General features: G+C 35.6%; 17 non-coding genes across 17 annotated transcripts; all 17 read right to left on the reverse strand.

Annotated features, from left to right (window-relative positions):
- Window positions 1–614: 614 nt before the first annotated feature.
- TRNAS-UGA (transfer RNA serine (anticodon UGA)) lies at window positions 615–696 on the reverse strand. The gene has a single exon. It is a non-coding gene; the product is annotated as a tRNA-Ser (tRNA).
- A 779-nt stretch (window positions 697–1475) lies between these two features.
- Window positions 1476–1557, reverse strand: TRNAS-UGA (transfer RNA serine (anticodon UGA)). Its single transcript has one exon. It is a non-coding gene; the product is annotated as a tRNA-Ser (tRNA).
- Window positions 1558–2372: 815 nt separating this feature from the next.
- TRNAS-UGA (transfer RNA serine (anticodon UGA)) lies at window positions 2373–2454 on the reverse strand. Its single transcript has one exon. It is a non-coding gene; the product is annotated as a tRNA-Ser (tRNA).
- An 815-nt stretch (window positions 2455–3269) lies between these two features.
- TRNAS-UGA (transfer RNA serine (anticodon UGA)) lies at window positions 3270–3351 on the reverse strand. Its single transcript has one exon. It is a non-coding gene; the product is annotated as a tRNA-Ser (tRNA).
- Window positions 3352–4166: 815 nt separating this feature from the next.
- Window positions 4167–4248, reverse strand: TRNAS-UGA (transfer RNA serine (anticodon UGA)). Its single transcript has one exon. It is a non-coding gene; the product is annotated as a tRNA-Ser (tRNA).
- A 779-nt stretch (window positions 4249–5027) lies between these two features.
- On the reverse strand, window positions 5028–5109 carry TRNAS-UGA (transfer RNA serine (anticodon UGA)). Its single transcript has one exon. It is a non-coding gene; the product is annotated as a tRNA-Ser (tRNA).
- Window positions 5110–5888: 779 nt separating this feature from the next.
- On the reverse strand, window positions 5889–5970 carry TRNAS-UGA (transfer RNA serine (anticodon UGA)). The gene has a single exon. It is a non-coding gene; the product is annotated as a tRNA-Ser (tRNA).
- A 779-nt stretch (window positions 5971–6749) lies between these two features.
- TRNAS-UGA (transfer RNA serine (anticodon UGA)) lies at window positions 6750–6831 on the reverse strand. The gene has a single exon. It is a non-coding gene; the product is annotated as a tRNA-Ser (tRNA).
- A 779-nt stretch (window positions 6832–7610) lies between these two features.
- On the reverse strand, window positions 7611–7692 carry TRNAS-UGA (transfer RNA serine (anticodon UGA)). Its single transcript has one exon. It is a non-coding gene; the product is annotated as a tRNA-Ser (tRNA).
- An 815-nt stretch (window positions 7693–8507) lies between these two features.
- TRNAS-UGA (transfer RNA serine (anticodon UGA)) lies at window positions 8508–8589 on the reverse strand. Its single transcript has one exon. It is a non-coding gene; the product is annotated as a tRNA-Ser (tRNA).
- Window positions 8590–9404: 815 nt separating this feature from the next.
- Window positions 9405–9486, reverse strand: TRNAS-UGA (transfer RNA serine (anticodon UGA)). The gene has a single exon. It is a non-coding gene; the product is annotated as a tRNA-Ser (tRNA).
- Window positions 9487–10265: 779 nt separating this feature from the next.
- On the reverse strand, window positions 10266–10347 carry TRNAS-UGA (transfer RNA serine (anticodon UGA)). The gene has a single exon. It is a non-coding gene; the product is annotated as a tRNA-Ser (tRNA).
- A 779-nt stretch (window positions 10348–11126) lies between these two features.
- TRNAS-UGA (transfer RNA serine (anticodon UGA)) lies at window positions 11127–11208 on the reverse strand. The gene has a single exon. It is a non-coding gene; the product is annotated as a tRNA-Ser (tRNA).
- A 779-nt stretch (window positions 11209–11987) lies between these two features.
- TRNAS-UGA (transfer RNA serine (anticodon UGA)) lies at window positions 11988–12069 on the reverse strand. The gene has a single exon. It is a non-coding gene; the product is annotated as a tRNA-Ser (tRNA).
- Window positions 12070–12884: 815 nt separating this feature from the next.
- TRNAS-UGA (transfer RNA serine (anticodon UGA)) lies at window positions 12885–12966 on the reverse strand. Its single transcript has one exon. It is a non-coding gene; the product is annotated as a tRNA-Ser (tRNA).
- An 815-nt stretch (window positions 12967–13781) lies between these two features.
- TRNAS-UGA (transfer RNA serine (anticodon UGA)) lies at window positions 13782–13863 on the reverse strand. Its single transcript has one exon. It is a non-coding gene; the product is annotated as a tRNA-Ser (tRNA).
- An 815-nt stretch (window positions 13864–14678) lies between these two features.
- Window positions 14679–14760, reverse strand: TRNAS-UGA (transfer RNA serine (anticodon UGA)). The gene has a single exon. It is a non-coding gene; the product is annotated as a tRNA-Ser (tRNA).
- Window positions 14761–14847: the final 87 nt, after the last annotated feature.

The raw sequence follows: 14847 nt of genomic DNA on the forward strand, positions 1-14847 counted from the left end.
AGTAGAAGGAGATAATTGGTTTGTAAATTGAGGACTACAGGGATGTTGTTCACCAGATGTTTCTCATGGTCCCAATTGTGGTTAGAAACTGCACACTGCCAAGGAATTAATCTTCTTGATTTTTTTCTTAATCCCACCTTTTTCTATATTTTGTTTTCATTAAACTTTCACAAGCAAAATCCAATTTTTTAAAGGTAAAACACTGCACTGTGAACATGATTTCATACAGAATGTGAACTTTAAGTCCATCGTCTTAACTATGCGATCATAAAAAATGTATGCCATCACTGTTGGTTCTCCAATGTGTTTTAGTAACGAGTTTATTAACGTTATTTGACATTTGATTGCTGAAAAAATTTGGTGTAGAGCATTTTTAGCAACCAATACAGTTCTGATCAGAGTTTCCAGAGATCAGTGAATGATACCATTAATGTCCTGGGAAACATCTAGTAATGTTTCTTTTATTTTTCATACTGCTTAGTTTCAATTTTGAGACTCAAATTTTGGAATATGAATACTTGTCCCATTTCATATCATTTGGCCCATTTTACCAACATAAATATAGCTTTACTGTTTTTGACAAATTCTAATGTTTTTGTCATGTTAAAACACTACGCTGTGAACAGGATTTGAACCTGTGCAGGGAAACCCCATTAGATTTCAAATCCAACGCCTTAACCACTCGGCCATCACAGCCAACTCAAAGATTAGCTATTCATGTTTTTGCAAAGTGCATGCAGAGGGAGAGCCCTGGAGAAATTTTGGGACTTAGTTCACCTGAATCTCTATTGACGAACTCTGTCATGGGCAAAATATCTTGGCTGACTCACTGAAAGATAAAGGTGTGAACTCAGATTAACAAGTAGAAGGAGATAATTGGTTTGTACATTGAGGACTACAGGGATGTTGTTCACCAGATGTTTCTCATGGTCCCAATTGTGGTTGGAAATTGCACACTGCCAGGGAATTAATCTTCTTGATTTTTTTCTCAATCCCACCTTTTTCTATATTTTGTTTTCATTAAACTTTCACAAGCAAAATCCAATTTTTTAAAGGTAACACACTGCACTGTGAACATGATTTCATACAGAATGTGAACTTTAAGTCCATCGTCTTAACTATGCGATCATAAAAAATGTATGCCATCACTGTTGGTTCTCCAATGTGTTTTAGTAACGAGTTTATTAACGTTATTTGACATTTGATTGCTGAAAAAATTTGGTGTAGAGCATTTTTAGCAACCAATACAGTTCTGATCAGAGTTTCCAGAGATCAGTGAATGTTACCATTAATGTCCTGGGAAACATCTAGTAATGTTTCTTTTATTTTTCATACTGCTTAGTTTCAATTTTGAGACTCAAATTTTGGAATATGAATACTTGTCCCATTTCATATCATTTGGCCCATTTTACCAACATAAATATAGCTTTACTGTTTTTGACAAATTCTAATGTTTTTGTCATGTTAAAACAATACGCTGTGAACAGGATTTGAACCTGTGCAGGGAAACCCCATTAGATTTCAAATCCAACGCCTTAACCACTCGGCCATCACAGCCAACTCAAAGATTAGCTATTCATGTTTTTGCAAAGTGCATGCAGAGGGAGAGCCCTGGAGAAATTTTGGGACTTAGTTCACCTGAATCTCTATTGACGAACTCTGTCATGGGCAAAATATCTTGGCTGACTCACTGAAAGATAAAGGTGTGAACTCAGATTAACAAGTAGAAGGAGATAATTGGTTTGTACATTGAGGACTACAGGGATGTTGTTCACCAGATGTTTCTCATGGTCCCAATTGTGGTTGGAAATTGCACACTGCCAGGGAATTAATCTTCTTGATTTTTTTCTCAATCCCACCTTTTTCTATATTTTGTTTTCATTAAACTTTCACAAGCAAAATCCAATTTTTTAAAGGTAAAACACTGCACTGTGAAATCCAATTTTTTAAAGGTAAAACACTGCACTGTGAACATGATTTCATACAGAATGTGAACTTTAAGTCCATCGTCTTAACTATGTGATCATAAAAAATGTATGCCATCACTGTTGGTTCTCCGATGTGTTTTAGTAACGAGTTTATTTACGTTATTTGACATTTGATTGCTGAAAAAATTTGGTGTAGAGCATTTTTAGCAACCAATACAGTTCTGATCAGAGTTTCCAGGGATCAGTGAATGATACCATTAATGTCCTGGGAAACATCTAGTAATGTTTCTTTTAGTTTTCATACTGCTTAGTTTCAATTTTGAGACTCAAATTTTGGAATATGAATATTTGTCCCATTTCATATCATTTGGCCCATTTTACCAATATAAATATAGCTTTACTGATTTTGACAAATTCTAATGTTTTTGTCATGTTAAAACACTACGCTGTGAACAGGATTTGAACCTGTGCAGGGAAACCCCATTAGATTTCAAATCCAACGCCTTAACCACTCGGCCATCACAGCCAACTCAAAGATTAGCTATTCATGTTTTTGCAAAGTGCATGCAGAGGGAGAGCCCTGGAGAAATTTTGGGACTTAGTTCACCTGAATCTCTATTGACGAACTCTGTCATGGGCAAAATATCTTGGCTGACTCACTGAAAGATAAAGGTGTGAACTCAGATTAACAAGTAGAAGGAGATAATTGGTTTGTACATTGAGGACTACAGGGATGTTGTTCACCAGATGTTTCTCATGGTCCCAATTGTGGTTGGAAATTGCACACTGCCAGGGAATTAATCTTCTTGATTTTTTTCTCAATCCCACCTTTTTCTATATTTTGTTTTCATTAAACTTTCACAAGCAAAATCCAATTTTTTAAAGGTAAAACACTGCACTGTGAAATCCAATTTTTTAAAGGTAAAACACTGCACTGTGAACATGATTTCATACAGAATGTGAACTTTAAGTCCATCGTCTTAACTATGTGATCATAAAAAATGTATGCCATCACTGTTGGTTCTCCGATGTGTTTTAGTAACGAGTTTATTTACGTTATTTGACATTTGATTGCTGAAAAAATTTGGTGTAGAGCATTTTTAGCAACCAATACAGTTCTGATCAGAGTTTCCAGGGATCAGTGAATGATACCATTAATGTCCTGGGAAACATCTAGTAATGTTTCTTTTAGTTTTCATACTGCTTAGTTTCAATTTTGAGACTCAAATTTTGGAATATGAATATTTGTCCCATTTCATATCATTTGGCCCATTTTACCAATATAAATATAGCTTTACTGATTTTGACAAATTCTAATGTTTTTGTCATGTTAAAACACTACGCTGTGAACAGGATTTGAACCTGTGCGGGGAAACCCCATTGGATTTCAAGTCCAGCGCCTTAACCACTCGGCCATCACAGCCAACTCAAAGATTAGCTATTCATGTTTTTGCAAAGTGCATGCAGAGGGAGAGCCCTGGAGAAATTTTGGGACTTAGTTCACCTGAATCTCTATTGACGAACTCTGTCATGGGCAAAATATCTTGGCTGACTCACTGAAAGATAAAGGTGTGAACTCAGATTAACAAGTAGAAGGAGATAATTGGTTTGTACATTGAGGACTACAGGGATGTTGTTCACCAGATGTTTCTCATGGTCCCAATTGTGGTTGGAAATTGCACACTGCCAGGGAATTAATCTTCTTGATTTTTTTCTCAATCCCACCTTTTTCTATATTTTGTTTTCATTAAACTTTCACAAGCAAAATCCAATTTTTTAAAGGTAAAACACTGCACTGTGAAATCCAATTTTTTAAAGGTAAAACACTGCACTGTGAACATGATTTCATACAGAATGTGAACTTTAAGTCCATCGTCTTAACTATGTGATCATAAAAAATGTATGCCATCACTGTTGGTTCTCCGATGTGTTTTAGTAACGAGTTTATTTACGTTATTTGACATTTGATTGCTGAAAAAATTTGGTGTAGAGCATTTTTAGCAACCAATACAGTTCTGATCAGAGTTTCCAGGGATCAGTGAATGATACCATTAATGTCCTGGGAAACATCTAGTAATGTTTCTTTTAGTTTTCATACTGCTTAGTTTCAATTTTGAGACTCAAATTTTGGAATATGAATATTTGTCCCATTTCATATCATTTGGCCCATTTTACCAATATAAATATAGCTTTACTGATTTTGACAAATTCTAATGTTTTTGTCATGTTAAAACACTACGCTGTGAACAGGATTTGAACCTGTGCGGGGAAACCCCATTGGATTTCAAGTCCAGCGCCTTAACCACTCGGCCATCACAGCCAACTCAAAGATTAGCTATTCATGTTTTTGCAAAGTGCATGCAGAGGGAGAGCCTTGGAGAAATTTTGGGACTTAGTTCACCTGAATCTCTATTGACGAACTCTGTCATGGGCAAAATATCTTGGCTGTCTCACTGAAAGAGAAAGGTATGAACTCAGATTAACAAGTAGAAGGAGATAATTGGTTTGTAAATTGAGGACTACAGGGATGTTGTTCACCAGATGTTTCTCATGGTCCCAATTGTGGTTAGAAACTGCACACTGCCAAGGAATTAATCTTCTTGATTTTTTTCTCAATCCCACCTTTTTCTATATTTTGTTTTCATTAAACTTTCACAAGCAAAATCCAGTTTTTTAAAGGTAAAACACTGCACTGTGAACATGATTTCATACAGAATGTGAACTTTAAGTCCATCGTCTTAACTATGCGATCATAAAAAATGTATGCCATCACTGTTGGTTCTCCGATGTGTTTTAGTAACGAGTTTATTAACGTTATTTGACATTTGATTGCTGAAAAAATTTGGTGTAGAGCATTTTTAGCAACCAATACAGTTCTGATCAGAGTTTCCAGAGATCAGTGAATGATACCATTAATGTCCTGGGAAACATCTAGTAATGTTTCTTTTATTTTTCATACTGCTTAGTTTCAATTTTGAGACTCAAATTTTGGAATATGAATACTTGTCCCATTTCATATCATTTGGCCCATTTTACCAACATAAATATAGCTTTACTGTTTTTGACAAATTCTAATGTTTTTGTCATGTTAAAACACTACGCTGTGAACAGGATTTGAACCTGTGCAGGGAAACCCCATTAGATTTCAAATCCAACGCCTTAACCACTCGGCCATCACAGCCAACTCAAAGATTAGCTATTCATGTTTTTGCAAAGTGCATGCAGAGGGAGAGCCCTGGAGAAATTTTGGGACTTAGTTCACCTGAATCTCTATTGACGAACTCTGTCATGGGCAAAATATCTTGGCTGACTCACTGAAAGATAAAGGTGTGAACTCAGATTAACAAGTAGAAGGAGATAATTGGTTTGTACATTGAGGACTACAGGGATGTTGTTCACCAGATGTTTCTCATGGTCCCAATTGTGGTTGGAAATTGCACACTGCCAGGGAATTAATCTTCTTGATTTTTTTCTCAATCCCACCTTTTTCTATATTTTGTTTTCATTAAACTTTCACAAGCAAAATCCAATTTTTTAAAGGTAACACACTGCACTGTGAACATGATTTCATACAGAATGTGAACTTTAAGTCCATCGTCTTAACTATGCGATCATAAAAAATGTATGCCATCACTGTTGGTTCTCCAATGTGTTTTAGTAACGAGTTTATTAACGTTATTTGACATTTGATTGCTGAAAAAATTTGGTGTAGAGCATTTTTAGCAACCAATACAGTTCTGATCAGAGTTTCCAGAGATCAGTGAATGTTACCATTAATGTCCTGGGAAACATCTAGTAATGTTTCTTTTATTTTTCATACTGCTTAGTTTCAATTTTGAGACTCAAATTTTGGAATATGAATACTTGTCCCATTTCATATCATTTGGCCCATTTTACCAACATAAATATAGCTTTACTGTTTTTGACAAATTCTAATGTTTTTGTCATGTTAAAACAATACGCTGTGAACAGGATTTGAACCTGTGCAGGGAAACCCCATTAGATTTCAAATCCAACGCCTTAACCACTCGGCCATCACAGCCAACTCAAAGATTAGCTATTCATGTTTTTGCAAAGTGCATGCAGAGGGAGAGCCCTGGAGAAATTTTGGGACTTAGTTCACCTGAATCTCTATTGACGAACTCTGTCATGGGCAAAATATCTTGGCTGACTCACTGAAAGATAAAGGTGTGAACTCAGATTAACAAGTAGAAGGAGATAATTGGTTTGTACATTGAGGACTACAGGGATGTTGTTCACCAGATGTTTCTCATGGTCCCAATTGTGGTTGGAAATTGCACACTGCCAGGGAATTAATCTTCTTGATTTTTTTCTCAATCCCACCTTTTTCTATATTTTGTTTTCATTAAACTTTCACAAGCAAAATCCAATTTTTTAAAGGTAACACACTGCACTGTGAACATGATTTCATACAGAATGTGAACTTTAAGTCCATCGTCTTAACTATGCGATCATAAAAAATGTATGCCATCACTGTTGGTTCTCCAATGTGTTTTAGTAACGAGTTTATTAACGTTATTTGACATTTGATTGCTGAAAAAATTTGGTGTAGAGCATTTTTAGCAACCAATACAGTTCTGATCAGAGTTTCCAGAGATCAGTGAATGTTACCATTAATGTCCTGGGAAACATCTAGTAATGTTTCTTTTATTTTTCATACTGCTTAGTTTCAATTTTGAGACTCAAATTTTGGAATATGAATACTTGTCCCATTTCATATCATTTGGCCCATTTTACCAACATAAATATAGCTTTACTGTTTTTGACAAATTCTAATGTTTTTGTCATGTTAAAACAATACGCTGTGAACAGGATTTGAACCTGTGCAGGGAAACCCCATTAGATTTCAAATCCAACGCCTTAACCACTCGGCCATCACAGCCAACTCAAAGATTAGCTATTCATGTTTTTGCAAAGTGCATGCAGAGGGAGAGCCCTGGAGAAATTTTGGGACTTAGTTCACCTGAATCTCTATTGACGAACTCTGTCATGGGCAAAATATCTTGGCTGACTCACTGAAAGATAAAGGTGTGAACTCAGATTAACAAGTAGAAGGAGATAATTGGTTTGTACATTGAGGACTACAGGGATGTTGTTCACCAGATGTTTCTCATGGTCCCAATTGTGGTTGGAAATTGCACACTGCCAGGGAATTAATCTTCTTGATTTTTTTCTCAATCCCACCTTTTTCTATATTTTGTTTTCATTAAACTTTCACAAGCAAAATCCAATTTTTTAAAGGTAACACACTGCACTGTGAACATGATTTCATACAGAATGTGAACTTTAAGTCCATCGTCTTAACTATGCGATCATAAAAAATGTATGCCATCACTGTTGGTTCTCCAATGTGTTTTAGTAACGAGTTTATTAACGTTATTTGACATTTGATTGCTGAAAAAATTTGGTGTAGAGCATTTTTAGCAACCAATACAGTTCTGATCAGAGTTTCCAGAGATCAGTGAATGTTACCATTAATGTCCTGGGAAACATCTAGTAATGTTTCTTTTATTTTTCATACTGCTTAGTTTCAATTTTGAGACTCAAATTTTGGAATATGAATACTTGTCCCATTTCATATCATTTGGCCCATTTTACCAACATAAATATAGCTTTACTGTTTTTGACAAATTCTAATGTTTTTGTCATGTTAAAACAATACGCTGTGAACAGGATTTGAACCTGTGCAGGGAAACCCCATTAGATTTCAAATCCAACGCCTTAACCACTCGGCCATCACAGCCAACTCAAAGATTAGCTATTCATGTTTTTGCAAAGTGCATGCAGAGGGAGAGCCCTGGAGAAATTTTGGGACTTAGTTCACCTGAATCTCTATTGACGAACTCTGTCATGGGCAAAATATCTTGGCTGACTCACTGAAAGATAAAGGTGTGAACTCAGATTAACAAGTAGAAGGAGATAATTGGTTTGTACATTGAGGACTACAGGGATGTTGTTCACCAGATGTTTCTCATGGTCCCAATTGTGGTTGGAAATTGCACACTGCCAGGGAATTAATCTTCTTGATTTTTTTCTCAATCCCACCTTTTTCTATATTTTGTTTTCATTAAACTTTCACAAGCAAAATCCAATTTTTTAAAGGTAAAACACTGCACTGTGAAATCCAATTTTTTAAAGGTAAAACACTGCACTGTGAACATGATTTCATACAGAATGTGAACTTTAAGTCCATCGTCTTAACTATGTGATCATAAAAAATGTATGCCATCACTGTTGGTTCTCCGATGTGTTTTAGTAACGAGTTTATTTACGTTATTTGACATTTGATTGCTGAAAAAATTTGGTGTAGAGCATTTTTAGCAACCAATACAGTTCTGATCAGAGTTTCCAGGGATCAGTGAATGATACCATTAATGTCCTGGGAAACATCTAGTAATGTTTCTTTTAGTTTTCATACTGCTTAGTTTCAATTTTGAGACTCAAATTTTGGAATATGAATATTTGTCCCATTTCATATCATTTGGCCCATTTTACCAATATAAATATAGCTTTACTGATTTTGACAAATTCTAATGTTTTTGTCATGTTAAAACACTACGCTGTGAACAGGATTTGAACCTGTGCAGGGAAACCCCATTAGATTTCAAATCCAACGCCTTAACCACTCGGCCATCACAGCCAACTCAAAGATTAGCTATTCATGTTTTTGCAAAGTGCATGCAGAGGGAGAGCCCTGGAGAAATTTTGGGACTTAGTTCACCTGAATCTCTATTGACGAACTCTGTCATGGGCAAAATATCTTGGCTGACTCACTGAAAGATAAAGGTGTGAACTCAGATTAACAAGTAGAAGGAGATAATTGGTTTGTACATTGAGGACTACAGGGATGTTGTTCACCAGATGTTTCTCATGGTCCCAATTGTGGTTGGAAATTGCACACTGCCAGGGAATTAATCTTCTTGATTTTTTTCTCAATCCCACCTTTTTCTATATTTTGTTTTCATTAAACTTTCACAAGCAAAATCCAATTTTTTAAAGGTAAAACACTGCACTGTGAAATCCAATTTTTTAAAGGTAAAACACTGCACTGTGAACATGATTTCATACAGAATGTGAACTTTAAGTCCATCGTCTTAACTATGTGATCATAAAAAATGTATGCCATCACTGTTGGTTCTCCGATGTGTTTTAGTAACGAGTTTATTTACGTTATTTGACATTTGATTGCTGAAAAAATTTGGTGTAGAGCATTTTTAGCAACCAATACAGTTCTGATCAGAGTTTCCAGGGATCAGTGAATGATACCATTAATGTCCTGGGAAACATCTAGTAATGTTTCTTTTAGTTTTCATACTGCTTAGTTTCAATTTTGAGACTCAAATTTTGGAATATGAATATTTGTCCCATTTCATATCATTTGGCCCATTTTACCAATATAAATATAGCTTTACTGATTTTGACAAATTCTAATGTTTTTGTCATGTTAAAACACTACGCTGTGAACAGGATTTGAACCTGTGCGGGGAAACCCCATTGGATTTCAAGTCCAGCGCCTTAACCACTCGGCCATCACAGCCAACTCAAAGATTAGCTATTCATGTTTTTGCAAAGTGCATGCAGAGGGAGAGCCTTGGAGAAATTTTGGGACTTAGTTCACCTGAATCTCTATTGACGAACTCTGTCATGGGCAAAATATCTTGGCTGTCTCACTGAAAGAGAAAGGTATGAACTCAGATTAACAAGTAGAAGGAGATAATTGGTTTGTAAATTGAGGACTACAGGGATGTTGTTCACCAGATGTTTCTCATGGTCCCAATTGTGGTTAGAAACTGCACACTGCCAAGGAATTAATCTTCTTGATTTTTTTCTCAATCCCACCTTTTTCTATATTTTGTTTTCATTAAACTTTCACAAGCAAAATCCAGTTTTTTAAAGGTAAAACACTGCACTGTGAACATGATTTCATACAGAATGTGAACTTTAAGTCCATCGTCTTAACTATGCGATCATAAAAAATGTATGCCATCACTGTTGGTTCTCCGATGTGTTTTAGTAACGAGTTTATTAACGTTATTTGACATTTGATTGCTGAAAAAATTTGGTGTAGAGCATTTTTAGCAACCAATACAGTTCTGATCAGAGTTTCCAGAGATCAGTGAATGATACCATTAATGTCCTGGGAAACATCTAGTAATGTTTCTTTTATTTTTCATACTGCTTAGTTTCAATTTTGAGACTCAAATTTTGGAATATGAATACTTGTCCCATTTCATATCATTTGGCCCATTTTACCAACATAAATATAGCTTTACTGTTTTTGACAAATTCTAATGTTTTTGTCATGTTAAAACACTACGCTGTGAACAGGATTTGAACCTGTGCAGGGAAACCCCATTAGATTTCAAATCCAACGCCTTAACCACTCGGCCATCACAGCCAACTCAAAGATTAGCTATTCATGTTTTTGCAAAGTGCATGCAGAGGGAGAGCCCTGGAGAAATTTTGGGACTTAGTTCACCTGAATCTCTATTGACGAACTCTGTCATGGGCAAAATATCTTGGCTGACTCACTGAAAGATAAAGGTGTGAACTCAGATTAACAAGTAGAAGGAGATAATTGGTTTGTACATTGAGGACTACAGGGATGTTGTTCACCAGATGTTTCTCATGGTCCCAATTGTGGTTGGAAATTGCACACTGCCAGGGAATTAATCTTCTTGATTTTTTTCTCAATCCCACCTTTTTCTATATTTTGTTTTCATTAAACTTTCACAAGCAAAATCCAATTTTTTAAAGGTAACACACTGCACTGTGAACATGATTTCATACAGAATGTGAACTTTAAGTCCATCGTCTTAACTATGCGATCATAAAAAATGTATGCCATCACTGTTGGTTCTCCAATGTGTTTTAGTAACGAGTTTATTAACGTTATTTGACATTTGATTGCTGAAAAAATTTGGTGTAGAGCATTTTTAGCAACCAATACAGTTCTGATCAGAGTTTCCAGAGATCAGTGAATGTTACCATTAATGTCCTGGGAAACATCTAGTAATGTTTCTTTTATTTTTCATACTGCTTAGTTTCAATTTTGAGACTCAAATTTTGGAATATGAATACTTGTCCCATTTCATATCATTTGGCCCATTTTACCAACATAAATATAGCTTTACTGTTTTTGACAAATTCTAATGTTTTTGTCATGTTAAAACAATACGCTGTGAACAGGATTTGAACCTGTGCAGGGAAACCCCATTAGATTTCAAATCCAACGCCTTAACCACTCGGCCATCACAGCCAACTCAAAGATTAGCTATTCATGTTTTTGCAAAGTGCATGCAGAGGGAGAGCCCTGGAGAAATTTTGGGACTTAGTTCACCTGAATCTCTATTGACGAACTCTGTCATGGGCAAAATATCTTGGCTGACTCACTGAAAGATAAAGGTGTGAACTCAGATTAACAAGTAGAAGGAGATAATTGGTTTGTACATTGAGGACTACAGGGATGTTGTTCACCAGATGTTTCTCATGGTCCCAATTGTGGTTGGAAATTGCACACTGCCAGGGAATTAATCTTCTTGATTTTTTTCTCAATCCCACCTTTTTCTATATTTTGTTTTCATTAAACTTTCACAAGCAAAATCCAATTTTTTAAAGGTAACACACTGCACTGTGAACATGATTTCATACAGAATGTGAACTTTAAGTCCATCGTCTTAACTATGCGATCATAAAAAATGTATGCCATCACTGTTGGTTCTCCAATGTGTTTTAGTAACGAGTTTATTAACGTTATTTGACATTTGATTGCTGAAAAAATTTGGTGTAGAGCATTTTTAGCAACCAATACAGTTCTGATCAGAGTTTCCAGAGATCAGTGAATGTTACCATTAATGTCCTGGGAAACATCTAGTAATGTTTCTTTTATTTTTCATACTGCTTAGTTTCAATTTTGAGACTCAAATTTTGGAATATGAATACTTGTCCCATTGCATATCATTTGGCCCATTTTACCAACATAAATATAGCTTTACTGTTTTTGACAAATTCTAATGTTTTTGTCATGTTAAAACAATACGCTGTGAACAGGATTTGAACCTGTGCAGGGAAACCCCATTAGATTTCAAATCCAACGCCTTAACCACTCGGCCATCACAGCCAACTCAAAGATTAGCTATTCATGTTTTTGCAAAGTGCATGCAGAGGGAGAGCCCTGGAGAAATTTTGGGACTTAGTTCACCTGAATCTCTATTGACGAACTCTGTCATGGGCAAAATATCTTGGCTGACTCACTGAAAGATAAAGGTGTGAACTCAGATTAACAAGTAGAAGGAGATAATTGGTTTGTACATTGAGGACTACAGGGATGTTGTTCACCAGATGTTTCTCATGGTCCCAATTGTGGTTGGAAATTGCACACTGCCAGGGAATTAATCTTCTTGATTTTTTTCTCAATCCCACCTTTTTCTATATTTTGTTTTCATTAAACTTTCACAAGCAAAATCCAATTTTTTAAAGGTAAAACACTGCACTGTGAAATCCAATTTTTTAAAGGTAAAACACTGCACTGTGAACATGATTTCATACAGAATGTGAACTTTAAGTCCATCGTCTTAACTATGTGATCATAAAAAATGTATGCCATCACTGTTGGTTCTCCGATGTGTTTTAGTAACGAGTTTATTTACGTTATTTGACATTTGATTGCTGAAAAAATTTGGTGTAGAGCATTTTTAGCAACCAATACAGTTCTGATCAGAGTTTCCAGGGATCAGTGAATGATACCATTAATGTCCTGGGAAACATCTAGTAATGTTTCTTTTAGTTTTCATACTGCTTAGTTTCAATTTTGAGACTCAAATTTTGGAATATGAATATTTGTCCCATTTCATATCATTTGGCCCATTTTACCAATATAAATATAGCTTTACTGATTTTGACAAATTCTAATGTTTTTGTCATGTTAAAACACTACGCTGTGAACAGGATTTGAACCTGTGCAGGGAAACCCCATTAGATTTCAAATCCAACGCCTTAACCACTCGGCCATCACAGCCAACTCAAAGATTAGCTATTCATGTTTTTGCAAAGTGCATGCAGAGGGAGAGCCCTGGAGAAATTTTGGGACTTAGTTCACCTGAATCTCTATTGACGAACTCTGTCATGGGCAAAATATCTTGGCTGACTCACTGAAAGATAAAGGTGTGAACTCAGATTAACAAGTAGAAGGAGATAATTGGTTTGTACATTGAGGACTACAGGGATGTTGTTCACCAGATGTTTCTCATGGTCCCAATTGTGGTTGGAAATTGCACACTGCCAGGGAATTAATCTTCTTGATTTTTTTCTCAATCCCACCTTTTTCTATATTTTGTTTTCATTAAACTTTCACAAGCAAAATCCAATTTTTTAAAGGTAAAACACTGCACTGTGAAATCCAATTTTTTAAAGGTAAAACACTGCACTGTGAACATGATTTCATACAGAATGTGAACTTTAAGTCCATCGTCTTAACTATGTGATCATAAAAAATGTATGCCATCACTGTTGGTTCTCCGATGTGTTTTAGTAACGAGTTTATTTACGTTATTTGACATTTGATTGCTGAAAAAATTTGGTGTAGAGCATTTTTAGCAACCAATACAGTTCTGATCAGAGTTTCCAGGGATCAGTGAATGATACCATTAATGTCCTGGGAAACATCTAGTAATGTTTCTTTTAGTTTTCATACTGCTTAGTTTCAATTTTGAGACTCAAATTTTGGAATATGAATATTTGTCCCATTTCATATCATTTGGCCCATTTTACCAATATAAATATAGCTTTACTGATTTTGACAAATTCTAATGTTTTTGTCATGTTAAAACACTACGCTGTGAACAGGATTTGAACCTGTGCGGGGAAACCCCATTGGATTTCAAGTCCAGCGCCTTAACCACTCGGCCATCACAGCCAACTCAAAGATTAGCTATTCATGTTTTTGCAAAGTGCATGCAGAGGGAGAGCCCTGGAGAAATTTTGGGACTTAGTTCACCTGAATCTCTATTGACGAACTCTGTCATGGGCAAAATATCTTGGCTGACTCACTGAAAGATAAAGGTGTGAACTCAGATTAACAAGTAGAAGGAGATAATTGGTTTGTACATTGAGGACTACAGGGATGTTGTTCACCAGATGTTTCTCATGGTCCCAATTGTGGTTGGAAATTGCACACTGCCAGGGAATTAATCTTCTTGATTTTTTTCTCAATCCCACCTTTTTCTATATTTTGTTTTCATTAAACTTTCACAAGCAAAATCCAATTTTTTAAAGGTAAAACACTGCACTGTGAAATCCAATTTTTTAAAGGTAAAACACTGCACTGTGAACATGATTTCATACAGAATGTGAACTTTAAGTCCATCGTCTTAACTATGTGATCATAAAAAATGTATGCCATCACTGTTGGTTCTCCGATGTGTTTTAGTAACGAGTTTATTTACGTTATTTGACATTTGATTGCTGAAAAAATTTGGTGTAGAGCATTTTTAGCAACCAATACAGTTCTGATCAGAGTTTCCAGGGATCAGTGAATGATACCATTAATGTCCTGGGAAACATCTAGTAATGTTTCTTTTAGTTTTCATACTGCTTAGTTTCAATTTTGAGACTCAAATTTTGGAATATGAATATTTGTCCCATTTCATATCATTTGGCCCATTTTACCAATATAAATATAGCTTTACTGATTTTGACAAATTCTAATGTTTTTGTCATGTTAAAACACTACGCTGTGAACAGGATTTGAACCTGTGCGGGGAAACCCCATTGGATTTCAAGTCCAGCGCCTTAACCACTCGGCCATCACAGCCAACTCAAAGATTAGCTATTCATGTTTTTGCAAAGTGCATGCAGAGGGAGAGCCTTGGAGAAATTTTGGGACTTAGTTCACCTGAAT

Source organism: Ranitomeya variabilis, chromosome 5 (genome assembly GCF_051348905.1).
Source record: "Ranitomeya variabilis isolate aRanVar5 chromosome 5, aRanVar5.hap1, whole genome shotgun sequence".
In the NCBI taxonomy this organism is placed as follows: Eukaryota; Metazoa; Chordata; class Amphibia; order Anura; family Dendrobatidae; genus Ranitomeya; species Ranitomeya variabilis.